We start from the raw sequence: 15,084 nt of genomic DNA, 5'->3' as shown, positions 1-15,084 counted from the left end.
GGTAGTTGGCGACGACGTTGGTGAAGAGTCCCCGGTGGTCCACTATTGCCTGCACATTGCTGGAATGCGTGTGCTTTCTGTTGCGGTAATTGTGTGCAGTGTCAGAAGGGGGCACAAGTAGGACATGTGTGTAGTCAAATGCCCCCAACACGTGTGGGAAGCCAGCTATGGCGTAGTTGCCTTGCTTAGTCTGCAGCTGTTCCTGCCCAGTGTGAGGGTAGGGAAGGTGCTTGGGTACCAAGCTGATGATGGCATCCAAGACAGATGTGATGAACTTTGATTGGGGCTGGCTGTGAGACTCCTCCGACTCTGGCGGTTGTTGGTTGGAAGGTACCAGAGGCCAATGGTGCAGCACAGCTAGCAGCTTTGTCTGCGGAGGGATGTTAGTTGTCCGCTGTGTTGGTACCGTCAGCCTGTGGGCAATGTGGGCAATGTGTGTCACGATGCAGAAGATGGTTGTCCTTTTGAGCCTGTAGTGGGCAATGACTTCCTCTGGCGTTAAGTCTGTGAGGCTGGTGCGTTTTCGGAAGGACCGGTGTCTTTTTCTGCGCTGCCTCGGTGGTAGTCCTGGGGGGGTCGTCCGGGGGGGGCTGGGGGAGGGGTTGTTGTGGGCCTCTTGGGCCTCCGAGCTGTATGATCAGTAGCTCCATGACATGTGTTGGTCTCCAGATGTGGCTCTGGACTGGACTCCCTTTCATACTGCACGTTGTCGTCCTGCTTAACGCCAGTAAAAGGTTTTTGGATCTCTTCGCCGATCTGGCTGATCATTGAGAATATCGCGAAGTGGTGTTTTTGTGTGTTTTTGCACGGGGACGCCTACTATGCAGATCATTAGCGTTAGTTGTCGCTCTTATCCGTGGTGATGTTTTTTGCAGAAGCTATCGCTGGATAACTGGCGATATTGGCAGTTTACACCAGCTTGAGAATGGGGCGATAATTCTTTCACCACTTTTCCTGTGCTAAAGTGACAATAACACAGCGATAAGTCCTTGAGAATATGCCCCAGAGTACCATGCCTTCCTATAACTCAACTTTTCACTTTTTTTTAGAGGAACATCTTGAATCAGAGTGAATTAACATGTGATCTGCGCATTTACTTAACACAGTGTTCTATTTAGTTACTGATGGAAGTTAATTAAAAGCAGAGTGGTTTAGTATTAAACGGGATAGAAAAGTAGTTATCATTCAAGTGGCTAAATAGCACAAACTGCTTAACAAAGTAACCTGGGTTCAAATCCCGGCTTTACCAAATTGAATGATCTTAGTCAAATGACTTCACGGTGTCTCACGTGCCTTCATCAAAGACAAAGTAACATATTTCAGCTTTCTATGTTTCTCCATTTATAGCAAAAACATTACCTATACAACAGAGACACATAGCTAATTACTTGTCTCTTTCTTTGCTCATGCGTTAAGGCTTCAGCAAACACATGTCTGCTAATCTTACAAGTCTTTCAGATTTTTCACATCATATGCTTGCGTAATTACCATGCTTAATATTTTGAGGGCGCGTCTCAAGCTTAGTTCTTACACCCAAACAAGCCCCATATCCAGTGCTTAATTTGAGCCTGTGGTTTCCGGTACTCAGCGCCGGCATTAAATTGTCAACACCGGCACCTATGACAGCCTGCAACATGGTGGTGCTGTCTGTCTATTTTACAGATGAGCACAACAGTTGACTCTTAATTCAATATAGATTACAAATGGCTAACACCTGCCACCCAAGCCATTCCTTTGGGGGACTGGAACAGTCTGAATTGTCACACTTGTAGGCAGGGCTCGAGTCGGGGTACCACGCAGTTGGACGACGTCCCCCCACTTATTTTACCGGAAGCTCCATAACTGGAGCAAATGGAGCCACACTTTCACTCTTTGGCCTCTCGGGGCGTGATCGGAACTCATTCAGGACGCTGCTCACGCGCTGGCTTCTCCGATGCAATCGCATCCAAGGGGTGAGCGAGGGGAGGCAATGAGTCTGATGGTGCAAGCCACCTTTTGTGACGTCACTTCCTGTCGAGACATCCCCCCACTACTTTTTTTAGGACTTGTGCCCTGCTTGTAGGAGTGTGATGCTTTGTAGTTGTGTTGGTTGTGTCATTGGCATCGCTGGCAGGGGCAATGGGTACTGCATGCTGCAGTGGGCTCCCGATGAGGACCCTGGGACCTATTTTTTTTTTTTACAAATTAACCCCTTGCCCGCGGCCGAAATTCTGCTCCTGTGCTGGACAGTCCGATCGCGGGCGTGGTCATGACGGCCCCCAGCTGTCATCAGCACACGAGCACTGTGTGCCAGGACGGCTGGGGGCCGTCATCAGCATGGAAAGGGTTAAGCATCGCCTATATCCCTATTGGTGTGTTGTCTTCCGCACCACTGGCAGAGACATTAGTCCACTTTAAGCAATAGGGACTGTGTCAGGAATACAAATATCTTCTACGCAATCTTACCCAGATGCAGGTCAAAAAACCAAGACATTTTTCATGTTGCCACGTTTAAAATGGATTGCATTGGGAAGGCGGGCTCGACAAGCAGTGTGTGACTCATGCTGTGTACTATCCCTAGAGGATGATGTCACCCAACCAGAGAGTCCTCCCCTGCCAGCTTCGAACTAGTTAATTTAATCAACTTCTTGGGCGTCTCCCTCTGTCGCTGTATCCTGACAAATGTCACCGCTTTTGGCATACCATTCCTATGTGATTCTTAGAGTTTATCCATTTGTATCTCTTCCTTGAGTGACTTTACAACTTGTACATTTGCAATTTTTTTCTATTTGTATCTCTTCCCTGTGTGACTTTACAACTTGTACATTTGCAATTTGTTTCTATTTGTATCTTTTCCCTGTGTGACTTTACAACCTGTACATTTGCATTTTTTTCTATTTGTATCTCTTCCCTGTGTGACTTTACAACTTGTACATTTTTTAATTGTTTCTATTTGTATCTCTTCCCCGTGTGACTTAACAACTTGTACATTTGCAATTTTTTTCCTGTTTGTAATCTTTTATGTAACTCATGTAATCCTAAAACCTTATGTATCGCAACTGGTTCTTTTGTAAAGCGCTCTGACACCTTCGGGTAATGTTCGCGCTATAGAAAATCGCATTAAATAAACAAATAAATAAATAAATAAATAAATAAAATAAAAAACAGGGTCGGCCGAAGGAACTAGTACTGTCCTCGCGCAGTACGTCTATTGGCGCATGCTGCACGCAGGGTCCCCCACGCGATCCGCAGAGCGCACGCGCGACGGCGCTTTGGCACGAGACGCCGGGCCGAGCATAATGGCTCCTGCTTTCATCGTGCACCTGCTTGTTGGATAAACAGGCTAATTGATGTTAGCATAATGGAAAGCATGCTCTCCGATTTGATCAAGGCTTGACCCGCACTCGAAAGCTCCAGTGGTTTATGAATTGATTAAAAAAACTGTTCTATATTCTGCTCTGTCATTTCTGGCAATGGGGCAGTTTCAATAAAATATAATTTTTTTTTTTTTTTGTAGCCGTCTGCCGCCCGGCCTGCTGTTTTTTTCCATCTTTCCTCGGTAGATGTAATTAGGTTATTTTGATGGAAACCAATTTATGTGAGAGCCATCGATTCCAGCCTATTAATCTGTGTCTATCAGGAGGCTGCAGTCTATGTGGGCTCGCCTTATGGATTTTAATACCTTCCCGGAGAATGGCTTGTACCAGGGCGGGCCTCCGCTCTGCCTTCTTTATTTACAGCACCAGACGATGCACGGAGACACTAATTCGTAATGAAAGAATGAGCCATGTTGTGTTTACAAGGCTGGGACAAGGGCAGGGAGGGGCAGACAGGGGCCCAGAGATGCTATTGTGAAGCTGCACCACATCCACATTAAGATCAGAAAATATAAAGCAATTGCAGGTGGAATGGGGTCGGTTTCAGAAGATGATGCTTAAGGGAAATGAAACTGACACCCTGCACCCTTGTATTGTAATAGTGACACCTTGACAGGTATTCAGATGACAAATGCAAAAAGAACTCTTGATGGACAGACTGCAGAACATTGTCATACATTCACCCCAGTACAGAGATCTGGGCCTAAAGCCATCGTTTTTTTGCTCACCATGTCATTCCAGTTTGAACCCAGCCATATGCAAATCAGTCTTGACGCTGTGCCTCATGGGAACAGTCCTAGGATGCTTGTTTCCGGTCCAGGGAGGACCTGGCTTGTCAGTTGGGGCTGGACTGCTCCCATGAGGCACAGGGTCAAGACTGATTTGCATATGGCCATGTCTAAACTGGGGTGGCATGGTGAGCAAAAGAATGATGGATTTAACCCAGATCTCTTGACAGGGTGTGAATGTTTTGATTTGTTCTGCATTCTGTCCATCAATTGTGTGTCTTTTGCTTTCTCGCCCTAAGTGCGCCGGGTATGCCCAGACGTGGGTCCTGGGCTCCCTGTGCCACTGGAATCAAGCTATCCTGGCTGAAGAGGGGTGAATCCCCGAAACCGGTTCTAGGATGCTTGTTTCCAGTCCAGGGAGGACCTGGCTTGGCAGTTCGGGCTGGACTGTTCCCATGAGGCACAGGGTCAAGACTGATTTGCATATGGCCAGGTCTAAACTGGGGTGGCATGGTGAGCAAAAGAATGATGGATTTAACCCAGATCTTTTGACTGGGGGTGAATGTTTTGATTTGTTCCACTTCCTCATTGAAAACTGAAGAAAGGTGGCATCCCGAAATGGGACATAATGGAATTTAGACACATTTCAGCATTTAGTTGCTCTTGTGTTAGCAGCTTTAGGAACCTGCTCAAATAGTGCAGCACGCTTTGTTTAATTTCACCTGACTATTCCCACGGATGCTACTCCTGTCGCACAATTTTTCTTTTACTTTCTAGCCGTGATCACGTCACTCCAGTGGCCATTACTCATTCGCTGCTTGTAGGCCCAAAATTTCAGGCGGCCATTTTTGCTTGGGACTGATGTCCCATTAATACCCCAGAGCCCTCCAACAAAGATCATGCAAGTTGTGTCGCGGTTCAGACATCGTTGGGCTATTAGACCGCATTTGAAAGCTATGTCCGCAGCTCTTATGATGCATCATCTATTAATGTGATTAACTTCACCAGGTGACGGATACCTGTTGATACTTGTACCTGTGTCCATGTTCCCCCTACTGTTTCCTTGAGGGTCTCCTAAGAGGTCGTTTAGCTTTCTGGCAGGGGTTACAAAAATATATATATGCTGCCTCATCAGGAGGAAGCTTGCACCAGCACATTTCTCCTGTTAGAGCCACCTAAAACAGATTCAACTACTAACCATGAAAGTGGGGAGAGTGGGGAGAGGGTGTGGCATAATGGCCAGAGCTGCCAACTTCGGAGCTGGGGAACCAGGTTCAAGTCTCTGCGTCGGCTCAACATCCTTTGATTCTGGGCAAATCACTTAATCTCCCAGCGCCTACCATAAATTGATGTGTCCTTAACTGGTGCTCATGGAAAGTGCCGGTGTTGATGATTAACTGCCGATGCTCAGCACGGGAAACAACCGGCTCAAATTAAGCACAGCTTTCGAATCACCTTCTAGAGAAACAGCGCTCTTTTTCCCTTCACTGCCCTGGTATTCCTCCTCTTACGCATGACTCTGCACATTGCTAAAAGATTTGCATGGAAATTCTTGCAAGCCTTCATACCTTTCTACCTCGTGCGTTCACGTAAACCACTGCAGTATGTAACCACCACCGCTCACAAGAGCAAAAATCATGCAATAATGTTATCCATCGCACTCTATCAAATACACAACCATCAACCTGAAATATGCACAGACTAGCAGCCCCATACCACCTGATCACTTGAACACCCATAAAATCAGTACTAAGATTTAATCTACAGCTTGGCCTCCAGCCCCTGTACCTCTCTCTCAGGTTTATCTGTAGTCCAGACCAACCTCTTCACATTGCATATGCACTCTTTTTAAACTTTTTCCCAAAATGTACAGCAAATGAGGTGGGGTGGAACGTCTCCTCAAAAAGGTGCTATATTCTTCTTCATTTAAAAGCCCTTTCATCATCTCTTGAAACATATCAACTTCATTCAAGGCAACATTTCAAACACATATATGGGCCATACACTATCCTGGCCTGCTTCAAGGATCTTGATTGGATCCTTGGCTCGCTCCACCCCAGTTCACCCCACCTACCCCATCAGAAGCAATCTGGGAGCTAAAGCTGATGGCCTTGGAACCTGCGGACCTGTGCTCTAATCCTCAAGCTTCACCCCCTTGGTACCACTAAGAGAAGCTTGCTCAGTACCGCAGTGCCATAGGGTTGAATCTTGGGCACTGGTTTCACTGCAGTATTGTGCTACCTCACAGGAGGGTTGCACTGGGTCCCACCGGAGTACTGAGGTACCCACAGTATGAACAAAACATATTTTCCTTTAACATTTTGTCACCTGGGGTGGTCAATCTGAGTCCCCCCCACAACTGCAAGGGATTCAGGTTGTCCCTCCCCAGCTCAACTTTTCTAGTACCTTACTATATATGCTTAATACTTATAAACATTTAGAAAACATTCACAATCACTGGATGATGTCATTATCAAGGTCATTGGAGATGTCATCAGTGATGTCACTGACAATGTCATGAGTGATGCAATATGAAAGGTAATAAGCAGTGCATTACGGGGGCGAGAGTTATTGTTAGCTCAGGTGACGACAACTGCTGACTTTGTATGGGTTTGTGTGTGTGAAATCTGAGCCTAACTAGAACGTCCTGGTAATCGTTATTTTTTCAGTGAATTTCTATGGCTTTTTAATGTTATTTCCAAACTGTAACCTTTACCTTTTGATAGTGGGTGTGTAAGTGGCTATATAGGTCGGTGAGTGGGTGTGTGAGTTGCTCCATGCATGGGTCTGTGAGTGTGTGAGTGGCTCTATCGGTCTGTGAGTGGATGTGTGAGTGGTTTAGTGGGTCTGTGAGGCAGTATGTGAGTGGTTGTATGGGAGTGTGAGTAGGTCTGTAAGTAGCTGTATGGGTCGGTGACTGTGTGTGTGAGTGGCTGTATGAGTGGGTGACTGGGTGTGTGAGTGGTTGTGTGGGTGGGTGACTGGGTGTATGAGTGGCTGTATTTCTCTGTGTGTGGGGTGTGAGCGGCCGTATGGTTTTTTGAGTGGATGTGTGAGTAGCTGTATGGGTCAGTGACTGGGTGTATGAGTGGTTATGTGGGACAGTGAGTGTGTGTATGAGTGGCTGTATGGGACTGTGGGTGGATGTGTGATTAGCTGTGTGGGTGAGTGAGTGGCTGTGTGGGTGTGGGTTTGTGTGTGGGCATGAGACTGGATGTGTGAGTGGCTGTATGGGTCTGCATGAGACTGGGTGTGTGAGTGGCTGTATGGGTCTGTATGTGGGTATGTGAGCGGCTTTATGGGCCTGTAAATTGGTGTGTGAGTGGCTGTATGGGTTGGTGAGGGGGTGTGTGAATGGTTTTGTGGGTGGGTCTCCGAGTGGCTTTATGGGTTGGTGAATGGGTATGGGAGTACCTGCATGGGTCTGTGAGTACCTGTGTTGGTCAGTGAGTGGGCCAGTCAGTGTCTGCATGGGTGAGTGAGTGGGGGTTTGAGTGGCTGTGTGGGTCTGTCAGTAGGTGTGTGAGTGCCTGAATGGGTCTGTCAATAAACAAAAGAAATTGCCTCGCCACTTCTTTTTTATCCCACACTTAAGGAAAAGTTGAGAACACTGTTTGTCGTACTCAACTAGGTATTTTTATTTATACCAATCAATTTTTGATTTCAAATTCTATTTTGTCATAACAACCTACTTATGATCAGACAAACATATATATACACAATATGCAATCAACATTTAGTGTAACTTATATACATAACGACATGTTATCACAACAAATAATATTCACTATTGGCAAAGAGATTTAGGTACAAAAGCTTTTCACAACAGAAAACAATATTTACAATATAATGAGTGAAACACAAATTGACAAATGAAAAAAGACTTTGTGCGAAACACAAAATTGGTGATGAAAAATTAGGAAAGGAACGTGAAAACAGATTCAAAATCAATTGTCAGCCAGCGAATGCTGCTATCCAAATTGTCCTTTCTAATTGGCCGACGCGTTTCGAATCCTGGTGATTATGTACCGGATTCTCATCAGGGCACAATTATTTTGTCTGTGAAAATTTAAAGAGAAAAGATAGCGTTTCAGTTTGTGGGATTGAAAAGACAGTGCTCCCTGTATAGTGACATACAGCAGAGGGACCTACCGGGTCTTCTGCAGAAACGAATTCAGGGTGTAGTTGGGAATGCAGGCTGGATTAGCTCCTAAAGGAGTCAGGGGGGCAGAACTACCTGCAATAGGGTGGATTACTATTAGCGCGGCTAGAACAAATAAAGTGCCCAAGTCGATTGAAGAGAAGACTCAAAAATGCAGAAATGCAAAAAGGCACATACCGTCAGCTCCTTCTTTGCTGAACGTGGGCAGTCGCCTTCGGAAGTGGAATTAAATCCTTCCGTGAGTTTGCACTGAGTGGTGAGTCCGGGCGCTGTGCATAAACAGTGCAGGATTAATATATGTGGCTGGAGTTGATGTGTACATCGAGCACAAAATTAGTTGGTGAAAAAACGTACCTTTGTTTTTTGTTCGCTCTGCGCGAGGGGTCTGGTCATACGGATCAATCTGACTTCAAACGCCAGCGCGTACAATATTCCCCAGGCTCCGGTTACTATGGGCAAATGGAACCGGGTTAGTCTGAATGCGCGAAGCGCGAGAGTGATCAAAGCGGGCGGCATGGCTCCGCGGGAGCGGTGCTTACCTCCGTCTTGCTCGGAAAGCGTTTCCCGCATACTGTGTGGATCCAAAGATGGACGCCACCGGTGTTGCCATGGCAAAAAGCACACCGCCGTGCGCTGCGGTTTATGGGGCTTGTAGTTCTATCCGCGCAGGAAAAATGATGATAAATTACATGCAGTAAATCAACTGAGGAACTAATGAGACAGACCTGTCCAGGCAATAGGACTAGAGGCACAACTGGTCTATAATCTCGCGATTTCAGACAGACTGTTCAAGCCCTTGCGGACACTGTTGAATTTTAAGATAAGGTATGCTTCCTTTTTAAGGAGCAATCGGTCCAAATCCGCGTTGGTCGTTGATGGACGTAATGTATACAGTACCGTCCACCTTAGCTCATTGGCATCGTGTTTGGCAGTCAGAAAATGTTCCACCATGGGGGCAGTCGTGATTTTGTTTTTAATCCGAGACCGATGTTGGCAGATGCGTGTATTAACTTGTTGGGTAGTTTTGCCAATGTAAATTTGGTCGCAAGGGCACTGCACCAAATACACGACATTTTTGGTTTTACAATTAGAAAATTCTCGGTGTCTCCACTTCGTAGCTCCATGTTGGAACTCGTCACCTTCGATAGTATTGGGGCACACAACACAGGTGCCACACTTGTGGTGTCCTGTGATTGGTTTCAGGTTCCACTGGCTTAGTAGATCAATTTTCTTCTTGGGTAATGACACGTCTGCTCTCGTAATATGTTGTCCCACATTTTGATTCCTCTTGTAGGCGAACAACGGTCGCGGAAGTGGACAATCTAAGTTCGCCATTAGATGCCAGTTGTTCAGAACAGTTTTTCTTATCGTGTGTGTGTCCGGTCCGAAAGTGGTGACACAGACCAGTCTCTCCAGTGTAGGTTTGGGCCGAACTTGTAGGAGTGTTTCTCGGGGGGTGAAGCGAGCTCTTTTGAAAGAGTGCTTTAAAAGTTTCTTGGGGTACCCCCTTGTTTGCATTTCCTGGCAAAACGTCGTTGCGTGAGACGTGAAGTCATCCAAGTGAATGGGTCTGTCAGCAGGTGGGTGTAGGAGAGATTGTGTGGGTCTGTGGGTGGCTGTGTGAGTGGTTATGTGGGTCTGTCAGTGGGTGTGCAAGTGCCTGACTAGGTCTGTGAATAGGTGTTTGAGTGTCTGCATGGGTCTTTGAGTGGGTCTATGAGTGGCTGCATGGATCTGTGAGTGGGTGTGTGACTGCTTGTGTGGGACTCGGTGTGTATGAAAGTGCCAGCATAGAACTGTGAGTGGGTGTGTGAGCACCTGTGTAAGTCTGTGAGAGGGTGTGTAAGTGCCTATGTGGGTGGGTCTGTGAGTGCCTGCTTGGGACTGTGATGGGTTTATCACTGTCTATGTGGGTCTGTGAGTAGGTGTGTGAGTGCCTATGTGGGTCTATGAGTGGCTGTTTGAGTCTCTGAGTGGGGTTGTGAGTGGGTTTGTAAATGACAGTGCGAGTCTGTGAGTGGCTGTGTGAGTGCTTTTGTAGATCTGTGTGGGTCTGTAAGTGGGGCTGCAAGTGGGGCTGTGTGGGTCTGTAAGTAGGTCTGTGAACATCTGTGTATCTACTTCTTATTTGACTTGAATGACTCACTGCATGATTAGGGAAATGGGAGGGGTGTGGTTTATGACCAGTCCACGTTTTTGAACCTTTACTTGGTGAATTGAAAGCATAAAACACTAGTTTTGAATTGTTAAACATCTGTGGGTAAAATGCCATGTAACATTTGCAGGATTATTTGAAAGCATTAAAAATCAATATCATGTTTTGAATTGTGAAACATTTGGGCTAAATGGCATGAAATATTCGGCTTCAGGACAAGGTAGGCACGAGAACTATTAAATTGCGATTCTCCTATTTCCATGACTAGAGAATCTGGATTTCATTAGACTCGGAGGCTAACATGATGCATATAACTTTTATTAGAACATTGAAATGTTGGGAGCTCCATTGAAAACAATGGAGTGCTCCGGGCTTATAATGGCTGGTATAAGCCCGGAGCACCAACATTCCAATGAGTCTTTGTTCACTGCTCCGGCAGTGAACAAAGGCTTCAGGGAACCTGAGAGGATTCCAATCCCCTCACGCTCCCAAAAGGCTTTGGTTTTTTTGTTAGAACATTCTGTCCTCTAGTGACAGAATGTTCCAATAGCCTTATAGCCCTTCGTAGATGGGCTATACCGATATTAAAGTCCCTCTTCCTTGTTAAAGGCCCTCGCCTTCGGCTTGGGCCTTTAACGCTGGAGAGGGCCTTTAATAGCCGGTATAGCCCTCTACGGCGGGCTATAAGCCTATAATGCAGTCCAAGCAGCCGCATACATCATAAAAGTAAAAGGGTTCCAGAATAGAACACTCAGAACTAATAAAAGGCATGAGCCCATAACATTCTGCCCCTTTAGATTGTGGCGTAAAATAGGATAAGTCTCGTAAAATTGAACAACTCCAAACAGTACATTAAACCATAACAAAACAAAGAACATGCCGAGTGAAGAATGCAGGCGGGGTCGGAATCAGATCATGAAAGATTATCTGAAAAAAAGGAAAGAAATAAGTAAATTTTAAATGATTAAGAGTTAAGTAAAACAAGAAGTAAGCAATTCTTGATATAGGCAGAGTCATTGAAAGAAAACATGTCTGAAAGAGAAAACCCAAAGGTAAGTTAGGAACATTGTAAAGGCACTGTAAAACACTTCAATTATACTGTAAATTTATGACAGGCTGATAATAAAATTTGACAATTAATAGTAAACTTTAATAAGTTCAAGGGAAAGGGAGGGTGGGATAATGTTAGCCTCTGAGTCTTTAATGAAATCCAGATCCTCTAGTCATGGTAATAGGAGAATCGCAATTTCATTACAAGATCGGAGGTAGCCATGTAAGACAACATCAGACAATGAGCAATTGGTTTACAAAAATGACGGGCGAAAGTACTTGCACGAGTCAAGTCAGCAGCTTTTAGAATATCATCCAACTTACCACCAGACCAGAAGGATTTACTGGCCATAGCACCTCTGATCGAGTGAGCTTTGAACAAATTTAAGTCAATGCCTGCTATATTCATAACTATTTTGACCCATCTGGCGATAGAAGTAGCGGTTATAGCTTTGTGTGGTTTAACGACGGAGATAAGGAGATGATTCGCACCAGGGGGGCGAAGAGCCTTCATTCTGCAGTCATACTCTTTCATACAGTCAACCAGGCAAAGTTTTGTGCATAAGTCAAAACGTGAATAGAAAATAGAGTCAGGCATAATCTTGGTTCTTCTAAACAGATCGAATTTGACTCCAAACATGTTATAGGATCTATTGGAAATTTCGAGCGCTTTAACATCTGAAACTCTACAACAAGAAATAAGACAAAGAAGAGTAGCAAGTATGATGGAGAGGTTTTTTCTACTTAAATGAATATTATCGGGCCAGCTAGAAAAAAGGTCAAGAATAAGATTAACGTCCCAGAGGGACTTATATCTGGGTTTAGGAGGTCTTCTGAGTCTAATGCTTTTGAGTACTCTACAGATACCAGTGGGTGAATTTGACCGTCTGCATCTGTAAGAAGGTCCTGTAGGGAAGGAAATAGGAAGGGAATGTCGCAAGCCAGTTCTACAGTTGTAGGGAACCAGGCCTGGGATGGCCAGAAAGGAGTCATAAGATGGAGCATCGTTGATGTCCCACCTTCTGGTGCACTTTCTGGATCATGGAGAAGGAGGGAAAGGCATATGTGTTGGTCCCCTTCCAGCACTGGAGAAAGGCATTCACTGCTAGAGCACCCGGGTCGGGCATCCAGCTGTAATAATTCACCAGTTGGAAAGTTAGTCTGCTCGCAAAGAGATCTATTTCCGAAGGACCCCAAATTTTGTCAAGGGATATGAAGACAGAGACGTTGAGCTTCCAAACACTGTGATCGAAGAGGAACCTTGACTTCCAATCCGGAGATATATTGGATTTTCCTGGCAGATATTCGGCCTTCAGCGCTATCTTGTGTTCTAGGCAGAACATCCAAAAGATTGGAGGAGTGTGGCTCAATGGTTAGAGCGGCAGACCCTGATGCAGAGTTCTGGACAGGGACCAGGGTTCGATTCCCGCCTCGGCGGGGTCTCGGGCTCAATTTCCTCGGACCTGTTAATTCTCGCCTCGGTGCCTATTCTAACCACGGGCCCCACGCTGCAACTCTGGGCAATAGCTTGCTTAGCCTTCACACCGGCCCCAACAGCGCTAAGGATGCCTGGCTTCACCCTGGGGGTGCCCAGGAGTGGACACTTCACAGGGAAAGCCAGGAGGGGTTCCACAGCGGTAGGAGTATCAGCGCCAGGAAGCCGCAAGGTGACCGTCTGGTGACAGTGCACTCTATAAGTACCATGACATTTTACATTTACATTTCTTGGCTAAATTCGAGAGGTCTGCAGATTTCGTTCCTCCCAGACGGTTTATATAAGCAACCGCGGACATGGTGTACTTCTTCAGAATGACCGATCTGCCCTGAAGGGAATTTTTGAAACTCATCAATGCATAGCGATTTCCAGGTAATTTATGTGGTGAAAGGATTCTGCTTGAGACCAAACACCACCAGTGTTCTGGTCTAGGAGACAGGCACCCTAGCCATGAAGGCTTGCGTCTGATTCTAGAATACAGTCTGGTGCAGAGCCAAAGATGGCCATTCCAATTCAGACATCCAAGTTCTCTAGCCACCATGTGAGTTCCAATCTGGTTTCCTGGTCCAGCGAGATGAGATCTCCGTACCAGAGGGTTGATCTCAGAGCTCTCGCTTTTACTCTTTGAAGAGCTCAGTAGTTTAGGGGGCCCGGAAAGGCAGCTTGAATAGAAGAGGAAAGGAGACCCAGAAGCCTGGCAAGTTCCCTTAAGGATAAAGTCTGTTGCTTCAAGACGTGTCTGATCTCTTTCCTGATTTTGGATATTTTCTTCGGTGGGAGTAGGAGAAGGCACTTTGTAGTATCTATGGTGAAGCCTAGAAATTCTAGAGATCTGGAGGGAGATAAGATCGATTTTTCTCTGTTTATGATGAAGCCTAGGCTCTCTAGAAGATCTATAGCGGTCTTCAGGTCCTGAATGATTTGGGAATGATGCTGGGAAAGGATGAGGATGTCGTCTAGATATAGGATTAGACAAATGGCCTTCTGTGTTAAGTAGGAGGCAATTGATCTCATCACTTTGGTGAAACACCAAGGGGCGGAGGAGAGGCCAAAGGAAAGTGCTTGGAACTGAAAGAGATGATACTTCCACATGAATTGGAGGAAGGGTTGGCGGGCCTTGGCCATTGGGGTGGTGAAGTAGGCGTCTTCTAGATCTAAATTGACTTGCCAGTCCCCTTCCAATAATAGGTCTCTTAAAAATGGATGCCCTTCATCTTGAAGTGTCTGTAGAAGAGGTATTTTTTTGAGTTCCCTTAGATATATTACAGGTCTCCAACAGTTGTCCCTTTTCTTGACAAGAAAAAGAGTACTTAAAAATGTAAGCATTTCCAGAGGGACTTCTATTATTGCGCCCCTCTGAAGCATAGAGTGTATCTCTTCCTCTATTATCTTCTCCTGATCTAGGGTAAGAGGAATGTCCCTGGGAAAAGAAAATTGAGTTGGAATTTCTGTGAAATCTATCGTAAACCCTTTCACAGTATTCAGGACCCAAGGATCTTGAGTATTCAATTCCCAGTTGTGGTAGAAAAATTGGAGTCTGCCTCCCAAAATTCGTACTCACTCTGGGAGTTGTTGTCGTTGGAAGAACCTCTAGATCTGAAGCCCCTGGAGCGGAAACCTCTTCCTCTTTGATGGTAGAATTGGGGGTAATGGAGGGTTGGTAACCTCTTCCGAATCCTCTTGCTCTTCCGAAGGGCCTGCGGTTGAAGCAGCCGGAGCAAAGGCCCCTCCTGGCCCTGGCAAAAAGGTTATTGGTGAAGACCCTTTTCATGTTTTGATGGGCCTTATCTAAGGCCGTAAATGTGGAAACATATTTTCCCAGGGTCTTGATATCCAGAGTATATTTCTCTAAACGCGGTCGAGAAATCTCCGAAGACAGATAGGAAGGTGTTGAGGCAGTGAGGGAGCCTCTTCTGCTTAAAAAGCCTAAGGATGGCGCTCCTCTCCCCCGGTTGCGATTCAAAAAGGCAGAAAGGCAGAAGGGCTAACGGAGCGAGCAGGGGTCAAGTGCCGGTCTTCGTAAATTGGAGTGTGGCGAGACCAGGGTGGGAGAGAATGGGTAGAGCGATATCAATCGCAACAAGGGAAGTGAAAAAACTGTAAGATTAAGGGTCCTGAGCACAAAATGTCCACGGACT

The sequence above is a fragment of the Lissotriton helveticus genome, chromosome 11 (genome assembly GCF_964261635.1).
Source record: "Lissotriton helveticus chromosome 11, aLisHel1.1, whole genome shotgun sequence".
NCBI classification, from domain to species: domain Eukaryota; kingdom Metazoa; phylum Chordata; class Amphibia; order Caudata; family Salamandridae; genus Lissotriton; species Lissotriton helveticus.
Note: the sequence above shows the minus strand (reverse complement) of the source record.